General features: G+C 44.1%; 1 long non-coding RNA gene across 1 annotated transcript; it reads left to right on the forward strand.

Moving 5' to 3' along the window:
• Positions 1-4,592: 4,592 nt before the first annotated feature.
• Positions 4,593-5,911, forward strand: LOC121685697. Its single transcript, XR_006023409.1, has 2 exons — positions 4,593-4,676; positions 5,612-5,911. It is a non-coding gene; the product is annotated as an uncharacterized LOC121685697 (long non-coding RNA).
• Positions 5,912-15,236: the final 9,325 nt, after the last annotated feature.

A 15,236-nucleotide genomic window follows, 5' to 3' on the forward strand; every position in this document is an offset into this window, starting at 1 on the left:
CACACACACACACACACACACACACACGCACACACACACACACAGCAGGCAAAGTCACACCAAACACATCTACTGTAAACACGAAGCCACCGACACCCCACACCCCCCCCTCCCCATCTGCCCCCCCCCCCCACTCCCCCATGCGAGCTCGGGTAAACTGTTCACTCACTTGTGAATATTGAAATTCATGAGTGACTGCTAAGCCGTCAACTCGGCAAAGACGAATTAGACGTCGCGAGCGCCACAATCCGGGGGTAATTAATGAAGACAGGTGAGATGTGATCTGTAAATCAACAAGCCTTTGGAGGGCTGGTGGCGCTGACGCAAACGTTTCTCTATACACTGCAATATTTACAGCGGGGGGTGAGGGGGGGGTGCTGCCGAATACAGTTGACAGGAGGTGCCTGTGACTCACAAGCTCCAACTGCACAGACCTCCATGGCAAAACGGTCGGAGAAGGGAACAAATGAAAGTGCACCTTACCCCGCCTATGTAAACAAGATGGATACAGGGGTACGTTTTTTTTTGTGAGTTGCAACATTTTGGATGGAATGGGATTTCTTTTTTTGAGAGAGAGTGTGGAAGGATGCAAGCAGGCTTTGAGCAAAGAGCCCTCTGTTAACAAAAAGAATTGGGATTGCACTTATGGGTTATGGGTGGAGTTTATGACAAATAAAACCATTAGGCCGGGCCGGTGACGAATGTTACCGTCCCTTGTGAGTCACTGGCGAGCTGTACTATTCCACGAGAGTGTTAAGTGTTAAGTGATAAGTGCTCTGATGAATCACGCCTGCGGTGTCAGCATAGCGGGACACTCGCGCTCATCTTAAGCAGATTAAAAACATTGCAGCGGCTTCCCCTCCGGTGCTTCCAGTGATCATAAGCGCTCCCGGCTGCTCCATACTCTCCTGAATGACTCAGGCATTAGGGATACAAAACAAAAAGCCACAGCTTGAGCCACAAGACCCCCCCCCCCCCCCCTCCCCCCAACCACCCACCACCCCCCCCCCCCCCCCCCCCCCCAACTCCCATCTTCCATCCGCTTGGTTGAAAAGCGGTGACAAATACTTGCCGATGATTTCTCATAAGATCGCACATGGCGAGGCGATACATAAGAGGATGAATGGCTGTGAAGCACCCCTTTGAGATGCATAGCGCGGTGAGGGGGTCAGGCGTTACATCTATCATGCTGCGGGCCGATCCGAGAGATGATTAAAAACGTTTCCCAGATGTCATTCCTGAGGGCTTCATTCCTGGAGTGTTGACTAAATGTGCAAAGAATGTTCAGCAGGGGGGGGGGGGGGGGTTGTTGATTTAAAAAATAAGCAAATATGTGATAAACAGTCTGCAGGAACCCAGCATCAGCAGACAGGGGATGGGGATGTAAACACTTTTTAGAAGAAAAATACAAGGTGCAAGAAACATGCTGAAAACACAATTTTAGTGCTTAGTTAACAGAGATTTTGCAACTGCAGATTATGTTATTCCATGAGACATTAGCATTATCTCTTAACAGATACCGTACTAGTACACAACACATATGAGGCACTCCAGGCTTTTTCATTTCCAACTGCAGGCACATTATATATATATATATATATATATATATGAAATAATGCTGCTTTTTCATCACTGATAGGAAATCGATGAAGGGCAACTTTGTCTATTTGATGGGAAAGAAAGGGGATTGATATCTCAAGGGCTAAAGGGAGAGGAAAGAGGAGGAGGAGAGAGTGAGAGATGGTGTATGTATTTGTGTGAGAGATGAAGAGAGCATGCACAGGCTCGGTCCCTTGAGCACCTCGATCGGGCACAGCCCTGTAAATCAGCCAGACCACTGCCCCGGCCTCCTTAACCCTGCTTTATGACCCAGCAACGGAGTTACACATGGGCCGGTCATCGCCTGCCACCGCCACCGTTTCACCAGCACTTTCTCTAAGTCACGCATCAGGAGTGATTCACCTCCCAGGCTGCTCTGCACACAGAGAGGCTAATCCATGTCCCTCCTCTCCCCTTCTCTCTCTCTCCGAAGGATTCTCACAGGAGGAAGTGTCTGTCTCAGCCTTAGCTTGAAAGATGGACTAGTTAACATGATGCATTGATCCAACAGTCAATACTGTCGAGACTGAATGGAATACAAACGTCGCCTTGACTGGTGTATTTTAGAAAGTTGAGAAATTCTCTGGAAACCCCACAGACACTTCCATCATTTTAGGCACTCAGTGACATGTAGATAATGAAAAAACTTAGCTGTTCAGTGACAAAAAACGAATAACATCCAAACTTCCACCAAGAAAACAATAGCTTCCCAAATGTAAGAGCTTATCTAGAACAGCATGCAGAAGAAGCTATCTTTAAAGTGTCTGCAAAGATCTCTAGAAGCACGCTCAAACACGCTTCATTATCAGAGCATGAAATTAGCCCTCATTTACAAAACTTAATCAGGACTGTCTCTTTTGACACCAGCGATTTAATTAAAACAGAGGTCTCTAATTGACACAATTATGCACACCTCCTCCAAGCCTAATAGACAATTGCCCCATAACCCAGAAAAGTGTTACACAGCTCAGCATAGCAGATGAAGGGAATTATTCAAAAGCCGCTTCAAACACACTTGTGTGCAGCGGGTATATCTGCGGGCGATACTGGGATTCAGGCCTATCTGGCGTGTTTAGGATTCAGCACGCACGCTGCCATAGAGCGTGAGAATGGAGAATGTGGTGGATTTGACACTACATCTGTCAAGAGTTTGTTTAAGGGAAAAAACACTTTACAGGCATAATGAATAGGGTTGGGTATCGTTTGGGTTTTATCCGATACCGGTGCTAAATCGATACTTTTAAAACGGTGCCGTTGCCGAAATGTGCCTGAACCGGTACTTTGTTTTTAAAATGTTTTAAATTAAAATGGTCTAAAGCATGAATTGCTTTTTTTTTTATTGATAAGACAAATTTGAACATGAAATTGAACTGTTATATTAAATTTACTATCAATATCTCATTGCTCCTACGAATAATACATTTAAATGTTAAAACAGCTTGCCATGCATGCACACACAATGGTAAGCTCTGCTTTCAAGTTTACCCAGTGTAGGCGGTTTGCCATTAGGTATGTTAAAATCGCTTGCCATAAAACTGCCAGGTCATGGACAACAGCATTTGCAAGCAAGCTAATCTAAAAGGGACTTTCCAGTTACTTTCCAGTTAATTCAGTGTGTTCCCAAATGCTTCAAGAAATTTCATGTCTTAACCCATAACACGCAGTAGTTTTGAACATGTTAGGCTACATGTCGGTGTTGAAGTGTTTAGATTCCCAGCGCTAGCCTAGTAGGCATTTTAACAGCAACTATGGCTATGCGCTAACACCAGTCAGCTGAGTTTAATTAGCAATAACGTACGGAGATGGTTTCATAGCCTCATTGACAGCTCAGTGACATCAGGTATGTAACCTACATATTTTTGTTTTTGCCAGCTAACTTTTAACATGATCTTCATATTCATTGTGATGCTATATGGGCCTCATGTACATGAAAGATTAATATCATGCCATTTATGTTGTTCAACACACCGTGAAATAAAGTTTTCACCTTACAACTTTGCTGATAACATTTCAAATAAATGTCAGTTAGCGTATTAGCAAGGATATTGTGTAACGTATAGGCTAGCCTACTGTTGATGTTTCATAGCCTTTTGCTTGTGTGTAGCTAGGCCCACTGCTAGATTTTGACAGGAGCTCGCGATATCACTTTAAAGTAAGCTACTTGGGCTCACGCAAGCTGTCAAACACTGTCCACTCGCCTATGTGGTGCACCCCTTTGATTTATACATCCAGTGTTATCATATGTTAGATAACTGTATCTGGATGTGTTGCTATCAGAGCAAGACGTTAGAGATGGCGCATGACATGCAGTGATACCTCGTATAAAAAAAAGCACCGAAATGAGGCACCGAAATCCACGTTGTTATTTGTTGCAGTTACTACCGTTTGCGTCGGCATCGGTGCCATATTAGAACCGTGTTTCGATGCCCAGCCCTAATAATGAATGACTGTCAGCCTCTCACAGGAGGCAAAAGTGGTAACCTTCTGTGGCAGGGGCAGTGTCAAAAGAGGCCTACTTCTCTGGCATACTGACAAAGTAAAAAAAAAGGGTAACATTTTACTTTTTTATATATATATATTTGTGCTTTTATGCCTTTAATTGACAGGATAGTGGGGAATGAAAGCAAGTGAGTGGGAGAGACAGAGAGGGGTGGGATCTGCAAAGGACCACGGGCCGGGAATCGAGCCCGGGTCGCCGGCGTATGGTGCAGGTGCCCCAGCCAGTTGCGCCACGGCCGGGGCCACAGGTAACACTTTACTTGACAGTATCGACATAAGAGTGACATGACACTGTCATGACACATGAATCCTAACCCTAACCCTAATCCTAACCTCTAACCTCACTTCCTTTCATTCTCCACTATCCTGTCAATTAAAGGCATCTATCTATCTATCTATCTCTATCTATCTAAACAGAAGCATTATGTCATAAACGTTTATGACTTGTTTATGACACGTTCATGACAGTGACATGTCACTCTTATGTCGATACTGTCAAGTAAAGTGTAACCAAAAAATCTCATGATTTCCCCTTCTCATTCATTGCCATGCCATCAAAGTGCCTAAGGTCTACTCAGGTCAGGACGGTCACTGGCTCATATTTCCAACAGACATACTGATAATAATTCATTTAAATGATGGTCATTTTGTTGTAAAAATGTATATTGGTTTGTGTTGCAGAATATAAATGCAATGAGTATAAGTATATATGAGTATAAGTATATATGAGTATAAGTATATATAAGTATAAGTATATATGAGTATAAGTATATATAAGTATAAGTATATATGAGTATAAGTATATATGAGTATAAGTATATATAAGTATAAATATATATGAGTATAAGTATATATGAGTATAAGTATATATATTCTTTTGATCCCGTGAGGGAAATTTGGTTTCTGCATTTATCCCAGTGAAGTGAAACACACACTAAGCCCGGCGCAGTGAGCTGCCTGCAACAACAGCGGCGCTCGGGGAGCAGTGAGGGGTTAGGTGCCTTGCTCAAGGGCACTTCAGCCATGCAAGGCATTATAAAATAAATGTGGACTCACAAACGCAAACACACACACTTGTGCTCCTGCTTGAGTGTATTCTTATCTAGTGCTCAATCATTTCCCACTCACCCAATTATCCCCTACACAAGAGAACACTTTCAATAGAATTTATTCATTTCATATGTTTTCATTCATTTAGCAAGCAAATATCAGCCCCAATGGGGTTTTTACATGACAAGGCTTAATCATTGGCAAGGGTGGCATTGAAAACCTCCCTACCAAGAGCATTACTGATAAAGTGGTAGACACTGTCAATATTTCTCAAATAATAAATGTACATATTCAGTTTTCTTCAATGATTCAAATAAATCAATAGAAAGGTTTATTTTCAGTCTCTCAAAACTAAGAATATTGGTTCTTTTTCTACGATAAATGCTGTTGTTTCATGACTATAGATGGTCATCTACTCATCTACTCTAGTGGTGAAAGTGATTGTTTGTCTGATGTTTGGCAGACAGTGGACAAGAAACACCAGACCCCCTGACAACTTGCCTGCTGTCTAACCAATGCCATCTGACTGACGTGTTACTCCACACACACACAAATGTAGATGAGAGGGGGAAAGAGAGAGTCAGTAGAGAGCAAAGTAGACGGAGGAAGGAAGGAAGGGCAGAAATTTGGCCGGAATACCCCACACCACAGATGCCCCAGAGAACTCGTCTGTGCCAACGCTGCTCAAGAGGTCAAGTGGTGAAAAGAGGTGTTAAGAGCCTAAAGTGCTGCAGTTAATCACCCAATAAAAGACAGATCATGAGAAGGACTGTGATTTGGGTACCAGCACGGAGACGCCATAATCAGTGTCTGGGGCCTTCATGTGTCATCATGAGAAATTACTGACTGTCACATTAAAACGCTGCTATTCATAATCACTCGGGACCGGGCGAACATCTCTGACCACTGCTCAATGGCAAGAGGCATCTGTGGTTTTGCTCCAGCCTCGAGTCTATTATATGGGTAGTCTTTGGGCAATTTATCTGCAAATAATCTGTAAGAAAACACTGACTCACTCACACACACACACACACACAGAGAGAGACACACACACACACACACACACACACGTACACACACACACACACACACACACACACACACACACACTAATCCCGAGTCAGTTGCAGAGTAAATGAGCAGAGAGTAAAGTCATTATGAGTGTGCCAGTGTCCTCGACAGCATGCGGTAACAGCTGATTAAAACTGAGACGGCGGATAATCTTACTGAGGGTGAAATGACTAACACACGAGCCAGCCAGCCGGCCAGCTCTGAGCTACTTTCCTTTCTGATGGGATCTTCTGAAGGAGCGGGATGTTTTAAAACCAACAGCAGCATGTCTCAAATTCTCATTCCATTTAATACGCTCTTTCATCTGATTAAAAATGATTAAGCGGCGCGCTATCTGAGACCGTTGTGTACTCAAATGTGCTTTCCTGGAAACATCTTACGTTCACATTTCGAGGAACTCACTTGAGACACATTGGAAACAAACATAGTGGCTCAGACTTAGCCATAAACAACCCCAGCCAATCAACACACTTCAGGAGTGCAGAGGGGCGAGGGGTAATTGTGTTGGCTGTTGGAGCTCAAATCTCAAGTACATTTTGTGAAACCAGTCACATTTACTCCAGGAGCACACATGGGAGAGGGCAGTGGTGTAGTCCACATGATACGCAGGTCTACACAGTATACCCACTTAAAAAGCACCAAGATTTCCATATAACCACCACTTAACCCTCTATTGCATGTTGTTGCCATATGGCAACAATTAATTTATCTTAGTGTTTCTAATTGGCAGTAACACAAAACCTATATTTTACTATTCATATGTGAAAAAGGGGATTTTAGTTTTGGTATAAAAAAATAATTGTTCGGTCACATGATGAGGATATATTGTTAGTACTTCCTATTTCTACAGAGAGGTACCTCTGTGACCACCACTACCTGTCCGCTACCTGTGGATGGTCAAAATTCAGAATTTATGCATCATTTCTTTGAAAACTATCTGGACTATGTAAACATGAACAATGTATCATTAAAACAAGTTTATATATAATGAGTTTTTTGTAAATTGGCAAAATATAATTGTTGCCATATGGCAACAGTATGCAAATACGGACCTTTTTGTGTCCATTCAAATGAATGGTATCATAGGATTACAATAGGATTGCATTGCACTAGGATACTCTGGGAATATATACAACTTTTGACAATATTTTGAAGTAAAAAAAACATTATTTACACTTTTATTTGTAATTTCAGACATTTTGGAGTCTTTTAGGATATTTAAATGTTTACCAATTTGCAAATTATCTATGGAATGAGGTTCAGACAGTATAGTGACTGGAGCGGTAAAGATGTATTTTGTGTTATTGTTCACTACACAGTCAACTAAACATGCTGTTTTCACCATTTTTGTTTGGGATTTTGGGAAAGATAAAAGCACATTGTTGGCTCTTCCACCAAAGAACTGTCAGGATTAGCTATAATCCAGCAATAAGGAGAAAAACATTGATATGTGTAGCAGATAGAGGCTGCAGTCACCCATCCTGTCTCTTTAGCTACAGCTTTAACACTCCAGAGGCCCAAAGTTCAAGGGCAGATGGGGTGACCCTTCTCTCCTCTCACTATAAATGGTGTAAGAAGTGGGCTGGCTTGCTGTGGAGCCATCCAAGGCATGCCCAGTGTGAGCCTGTAGTATGACCCACAGCGGAGACCCCTACGTTAGGTTGACCCTTGTGTGTGTGACCCCAAATATGGATGAGGCATGCTTTACAGGGTAGGGAAAGGCTGTCAGGGGGATATGTGAAGGATACCTATGTCTCTCTGTGTGTATGGCATGGATTGGCACACTTTCTGAGGGGCAGGGCTCTGTGACTATGTGGTCTCACTACAGTTGAATATGTCCTCTGACTGCAGTCATCTAAATGAAATAAAGTCATCTAAATGATATTATTTAATATAAACATTGGTTTTGATCAAAACATTTACTTTATGTCCCTACAGGAAGGCATTATCACTTTATTGCCCAAAATACAGTTGAATTTGTATTATGTTAGGTTTATAACTATAATTAGAGCATAACTAATGCAAGCTTAATTTTATGGCAACAAATTACCAACTACCCCTTTAAAAAAAATTCCTTTATTTTATCCATTTTAAGTAAGAAAAGTACTTTAAAACATTTTTTCAAAGTATAGGTGATAATTCATGCAATAGAGGGTTAAACAATTCCAGGATATGTATCAACATACATTTGTGATAAAATTTTGACATTTGAGATATTTTTCGCAAACAAGATGTGACAGTCAACGGTAGATATGGAAAAGACACCCTTGTCCAGTAAGGCAGCATTCTCACACCCGTCACCCTGAGCACCCTTTAGCAATATCACACTATACCCACTAGAGCAAACTAGACTAGACCACTGGGAGAGGGGGATATTAAAAAGAAGAGGAGAAGAGGAAAGAAAAAGGGTGAACTCAAAGGGAACTACTCACAGCTTCTCCAAAGCGGCTAGCCCAAAGAAGGAGCCATTTTTCAGGAGGGAGATCTTGTTGTGGCTAAGAATCCTGGTGAAACACAAGAGAAAAAATGCATTTAATGATCACGCTTCGAAATGAAACTATATTTCATATTTATGCAAACAACGGCCAAAAACAATCACTTAATTTGAAAAGCACTTAGTGAGTGAGGTATAATTCATATGGACTGCTGTCATTACGTTGTCATCTCATGCATGCCTGACTTGCTTTATGGATGTATATGGCTTGAATTGGGGTAATGATCATACAGTTAATGATGCTCTCCTCCTTCCTCTACACAGCAGTGGCATCACCAGTAAAGCATAATTATACCATCAACAGCACACATCGGATCAATAAAATCTCATCTACAGCTCACAGTCCAAAAGGATTATTGGTAAACCTTTGGTCCCTATAATAAACAACACAACAGTAAATATTTGATGTTGGTATTGCGAGACAAGCTCAGGGATTATACAACTGAGGGGGCCCCATTTCATAAACAAATGAGCATGGTTGTCATTCTACTGGGACGTTGAGCACTTTCTCTCTCAGTTTTTACACTGCAATACGAGCTAATTAGATCAGTGCTATAGGTGTGTGTCCCAATGGTAATTCCGACTAAAAAATACAGAATCAACTAAAGCAAGCTCCAGGCAAAAAGTTTTCACTGAAACTGGTGTGTATACACGCACACACACACACCAGAACATATACGCAAATGAACAAACAGATACATGCTCACGCATACACACACACACACACACACACACACACACACACACCTCAACACACACACACACACACACACACACAGATAAAGACACCGAGCAGGCTCCTCAGGTGTCGTGTTACGCGGTCCGGGGGGACTCGTTAAGAGAGTGCCAGACCCCAGCGACAGCGGATGCCCAAGGCAAAGTGTTCCAATCAGACGAGAGATGGATCCTCTGGCTGCTCCGCCCAGCTCCCCGTTATCTACTCCGAAGACAAACAGCGGAGAGAGTCCCACCATCGATTTCCAGCGTTCAGGCAGAAAACAAGTGTAAATTATTTTGACTTTGAATGCTGAGACAGTGGTTAGAGGCCTACAGGGGAACAACAGGGGGAAAAGCGACGTGACAAGAGATTATGTGTGTGTGTGTGTGTGTGTGTGTGTGTGTGTGTGTGTGTGTGTGTAGGTGTGTGTGTGTAGGTGTGTGTGTGTGTGTGTGTGTGTGTAGGTGTGTGTGTGGGTGTGTGTGTGTGTGTGTTGACGTGTGTGTGTGTGTGTGTGTGTGTGTGAGAGAGAGAGAGAGAGAGGTGGAAAGAGGGAGGAAACGAGAGAGAGGGCAAGAGAGAGAGAGTGAAGGAGAAGGAAAAAAAGAAAGAGAAAGTGATCACAAGAGATGTCAGATAGAACAGAGAGAGAAGACAAAGAAAGAGGGAGAGAGAGAGAGGAAGAAAGAAAGAGAAAGGATGAAGGTCCCCTGATTAATGCAGCACATTCTCCATCCACCTTGATCCGCATTACTTCAACGAGGCACACCAAGCTGCCATTCCCTGCCTTTTTTCACATTTCGAATCTCGTGGAATATTGATCGCTCTTGCAAGACCTTATATCATCCTGTCAGAGCAGAGGAGAGGCACACACCACACCAGCCTGCTTAACATGCACATCGCTACACACCATCTGCCCCCCCCCCCCACACACACACACACAAACTCATTCACACGGCCACATTAACACACACACACACACACTCTTTCAAACTAATCCTATCTCTCTCTCACTCACACACACGCTTTCTCATACACACACTTATACACACATCCAATTCACATACAAACACACACACACACACACACGGACGTGCGCACACACACACACACACACACACACACACTACTCTGCGTAGGCAAGGTCGCCTCAGTGCCGCCTCTTCCTCCTCCTCCTCTCCAAGGTCGGGCCGTGAGCCCTGGGCAGCGGCAGTAATTGGGACGTGTCACAAGTCACCGCGGTGACGCATTCCTTCAGCCCTCCATGGCAGCTTACACATCCTCCATTCCAAAAAGCCTCCCAGCTGAAATGACACTTCCCCTTCCACTGAGTCACAGCTGTACGAGACGCACCCATGCACGCTGAACCCCTCAACGTACTGTACACCCACGTACACAACACACACACACACACAAACACACACACACACACACACAAACACATAAACAAACACACACACACTCTCTCTCTCTCTCTTTCTCTCTCACTCTTTTTCTCACACACACACACAAACATACACACACAAACAAACACCCACACACACACTACAATCAGATCTTCACAAACAAATATCAAACATGTGCGTCTCTGGGCGTTTGAAATTGAATCTGAATAGAATCTTGAACAATAGACTTTCCATCGGAACACAGGTCACAATGCACTGCCATGGGGATATGCTGACAAAGCAACTGTACTGAGAACAAAACACGTCACTGGATGACCTGACTTGAAATTCTGATCCCAGGCCTGCTACTGCAGACCTCCCCAAGGTATTCAAATATTCAGAGTCGACAACACTGCTGTAAAGTCTGTAAAGAGTATTACCAACAGTTAAATTGAAGGTGGCAATAAAACCGAGCAGGGCTTGAAACTGAGTTGTGTGTATTTTCCCATGTTTGGGAAACAAACTCACGTCAGTGATATTCCAGTTAATGGGAAGGAATGAGTTCAGTCTGACTAGTCAGTTTTGGCAACCTGGATAATGTGAGATACTCAATGCCAGGTGAGACACTTTTTTCTCTCTCTCTCTCACACAAATACACAACACACACACACACACACACACAAAAACATACACACACTATGACTATCTCACTCTCATAGACACACAATCTCTGTCTCTCTCTGTGGGGCAGCCATGGCCTACTGGCCTACTGGTTAGCGCTTCGGACTTGTAACCGGAGGGTTGCCGGTTCGAACCCCGACTGGTAGGCCACGGCTGAAGTGCCCTTGAGCAAGGCACCTAACCCCTCACTGCTCCCCGAGCGCCCCTGTTGTTGCAGGTGGCTCACTGCGCCGGGATTAGTGTTTGCTTCACCTCACTGTGTGTTCACTGTGTGCAGTGTGTTTCACTAATTCACGGATTGGGATAAATGTAGAGACCAAATTTCCCTCACTGGATCAAAAGAGTATATATACTCTTTCTCTCTTGCTCTCTCTCCCTCATACACATTCACAGACACACACACACACACTTGAATCTGCATTTTAATAACCTCACTTTAAGTCAGGTCTCATTTGTTCCTTCACAGCCACTGGAGCCGTTTATGGGTCTGATGACTCACTCAGCCAGGGACACCCAAAACAAACAACTCATTTATGCAGCACACATTTAAAGTAAATTAGCATTTCAACACCCACACCACACCACACCACAGCCAGTTACCACACGTCCAGTGACCGCGCACAGAGGAACGTGGCAGAATGGCGTCATATGCAGTCACAGACTTGAATCAATGGGCTAGTGGATTCTTTAGTCATAAAGAGTCTGGTGAATATAAATCAAAAGTCTGGTAGTTATGCATTTGGAAGTGTTGAATCGGTGATGTGCAGAGAGCACAGCTCAATTTCACTTTAAAATGAAGTAAAGCTATACGATCCAATTTCTGTTTTATTCCATTTCCTGAATGTACTTATGAGACTTTTTTATTCATTGTGAATGGCCTAGCTATTAGCCTTTCATTGCACGCACACACACACAAAATATTTTACACATTACTTATACAGCGAGCAAAATCCCAGATAGCAAAACACTGCCGAAAGCCGGCTACTATAACAAATTCCTTCATCACAACACAGCGTGAGCGAAACAATGAAGCACCCCATGAAATCTTTTTTTCTTCCTCAGAAAAGACTCTTTTAAAAAAAAAAACAGGCCACTGATAAAAAGCCTGTGGGGAAGGGAAGGGGAGTGAACTGTCACCAGCAATCGCATTACAGCCGGTCTATACCGAATGACCTTAATATGCACAGCGCTGTGGAATTATTCCCATCGTGTAGGTGTCAAACTCAATTGAAAACCTTCACCACAACTCAATGTGACTGAGGGGATAATGAATGGCTGCGTCCCCATTTGATCCGTGTATTTCAGAATTATTGAACACACCTTGGGCCAGGTAAATGACACCGTGCGAGTATAAGGACTGTTAACGGAATTGATGGGAGGAGAAAGTCGGTCTGAAATGAGAGCCCGCGGCCGTGGGGGGGTTGGGGGTTGGGGGGGTGCAGTAGGGGTTTGCTGACGACGCAACAAAAACGAATAGCACAGTGCAAGATATAATGCCTTTGTGACCTCTGGACATATCATACATTCATATTGGGATGGGGCATTTTTATGTCACTAGTGACCCTATAGAGTGGTGAATGGACATATCCTTCCGTAGGCAACCAGGTCTTGAGGATCAACTAGTTTGCCAGCCATTGCTGTGAATCACACACTGAAGGGATGACGGAACAGATTCTACTCCACGTTTCACAAGAAAGAATGTGAATTAAACTTAAAGAGGCCATTTGTGACTCGGTTATGGTTTCGCAAAACCATTGAAGCTGAACAGCCAATCAAATTACAGCGTTACTGTACTGTATGTGCTCGCGAGGCACTGTGTTGATTGGCTGGGATTCTTTCCCCATTTACAGAACAAGGACACCTGAGGTCACCTGAGCGCAAACACAGAGCGGACTAAAGGACTGTGTGATTGGGTAAATTCCCTGAATTTGACCAAAAAAGTGGGTGGGCCTGTGAACTGTGTCTTTAATGAATCCGTGTGTCCAGCTCAGAAACACATCTGGCCCAAATCTGCCACAGATCCTCCTGAACCCGCCAAAGTCCATCCCCAGATCCCCTTGGCCGCCACAGCCTGGAGAGGAATATCATGACTTCACAAGAAGGAACTGTGACTAAACCTGAATTTAAATAAATCTTTATACTGTATTTATACCCATCTGTATGCACTATATTCCTACTGTATATTCTATGGCATTGCTGAGTCAGAGGAGGATGTGTGCCTTGATCTATAGGAGTCCAGCTGACTCATGTCACGCCATGTCCACTGGAGAGTCCGCTGCCATCTAGAGTGACGGTCTTCGACCCCAGAGGCTGGCGAGATGGAAGCGGAGTGTGACCGATGGGAGCCGCGTGCACACACACACACACACACACACACACACACACACACAGACACACACACACACACGCGTCTGCAGTTGATGTGCCTCCGAGAGCTCCGAGAGCTCGTGATCCGGCTCCAGCTCAACCCCGTGGCCCGAGCTGTCAGGAAGCGGCGCTGAAGCCTGCTTCCTCCTCCTATTCATCAGGAGCCCACCCTGATCTTATCGCCTCCGACGGGCCCCAGGAAACGCACATCCACTACAGGAGCGAGGAGCTGAGGAATTCTGAGGATTTCTTTTTTTTATTATTCCCCACTCCTCCCAAAAATACAAATGTTCTCAAACAAAGAGTGATCATTTCAAAAAGGGGGGAAAGTCAAAGAACCAAGAGGGATCAGAGAGGGTAGTTTCATTTCTCTTAAGTTGGATGCCATATTGATTCAGTGGCTGAGGCGTCTGTAAATAAACCCTGATAAAAGTGTGATTTCTCAAGCTCGTAGTGAAATAACCCCCAAATGGCAGACCACAAAATTGAGAGACGTTACTGCAGGCACTGTGCTGAATAGGACCTACTGACAAAAAGAAAGAAATTAACAGCATGCAGCAATTAGACCACAAGCAATCTCAAGGACACCGCGGCATCAACATCAAGCCCTCCAAAGCAAAACACAGAAACAACCAAACACACACATACACACACTCTCTCTCACTTCTAACACACACACACACACAGACGCTCTCTCTCTCATTTCTAACACATACACACACACATACGCACACACGCGCACGCACACACGCACGCACACACACACACGCACGCACACAAACACGCACGCATGCACACACACACACACACACACACACACACACACGCACACACACGCAGAATGTGCCTATAGCTGTGGGATGGATTTGCAGGGGATGGGCTGGACCATAGTTTGCAGCTCACCTCCATACCGCACCACCCTGCTGCCCTGGTCACCCCTCTCTCTCTCTCTCTCTCTCTCTCTCTCTTTCATTCTCAGTGCTGCCTTTGCCCTACACTGACCCTCGGAGCGCGAGGAGCCATCGCAGAGACAGGCAACTTCTGTTTGTGCAAACTCGAGCGTGTCCTGCTTTGTTTATGTGGCAGAAAAAGCAGCCGGTCTATGACCTCTGCATGCCTCCGTTTCTCCATCCTTTCTCCCCCCTCTCTCTCTCTCTCTCTCTCTCTCTCTGCCAGGCTTCTGCGCAACGTCCAGGAAATCAGAGGCAAAACATAATTGTACATTACGTAAACAGGGTCGTGGCGAAATACGACAGTGTCCTTCCAACTTTGTATTTACAATATCAATTATGTTCTCGAAGGATAAGCAAAATTCAGAGAAGCATATTAAATGTTGTCCAGCAAAGGCTATCTCTTGGTCTCTCTCTGTTTT

Source organism: Alosa sapidissima, chromosome 16 (assembly GCF_018492685.1).
Source record: "Alosa sapidissima isolate fAloSap1 chromosome 16, fAloSap1.pri, whole genome shotgun sequence".
Taxonomy (NCBI): Eukaryota; Metazoa; Chordata; class Actinopteri; order Clupeiformes; family Clupeidae; genus Alosa; species Alosa sapidissima.